The sequence below is a fragment of the Myotis brandtii genome, unplaced genomic scaffold, assembly GCF_000412655.1.
Source record: "Myotis brandtii unplaced genomic scaffold, ASM41265v1 scaffold601, whole genome shotgun sequence".
NCBI classification, from domain to species: domain Eukaryota; kingdom Metazoa; phylum Chordata; class Mammalia; order Chiroptera; family Vespertilionidae; genus Myotis; species Myotis brandtii.
In genome coordinates this window covers 568,762-569,365 of record NW_005370276.1, presented here as the reverse complement: position 1 = coordinate 569,365, position 604 = coordinate 568,762, and the positions used below count along the sequence as shown (strand labels likewise).

Here is a 604-nt window from a genome sequence, read left to right as displayed (position 1 = left end):
CGCACTGACCACCAGGGGGCAGCTCCTGCGTTGAGCGTCTACCCCCTAGTGGTCAGTGCGCATCATAGCGCCCGGTCATTCCACTGTTGTGTCGATTTGCATATTAGGGTTTTATTCTATAGGATGAGCATCCCCCCCTCCAGTCCCATCAGACATGTCCTTCCCTGTCAACTGTCGCCTTTCCCAAGACCAAGGTCAGCCACATGGTGGTCAGCCACGTGTATGTGACCAACCTCCAACAAAACCCCGCCCGGCCGGCGTGGCTCAGGGGTTGAGCACTGACCTATGAACCAGGAGGTCACAGTTCGATTCCCGGTCAGGGCACATGTCCTGGTGGCGGGCTCGATCCCCAGTGTAGGAGGCGGCCCATCAATGATTCTCTCTCATTATTAATGTCCCTATCTCTCTCCCTCTCCCTCCCTCTCTGAAATCAATAAAAATATATATATTTAAATACATTTTATTGATTTTTTACAGAGAGGAAGGGAGAGGGATAGAGAGTTAGAAACATCGATGAGAGAGAAACATCGATCAGCTGCCTCCTGCACACTCCCTACTGGGGATGTGCCCACAACCAAGGTACATGCCCTTGACCGGAATCGAA

General features: G+C 52.0%; 1 protein-coding gene across 1 annotated transcript in view; it reads right to left on the bottom strand.

Annotated features, from left to right (window-relative positions):
- Positions 1-604, bottom strand: part of SULT2B1 (sulfotransferase family, cytosolic, 2B, member 1) — a 77,264-nt gene that overhangs the window by 15,087 nt on the left and 61,573 nt on the right. The gene's annotated exons all lie outside the window — the stretch shown is intronic.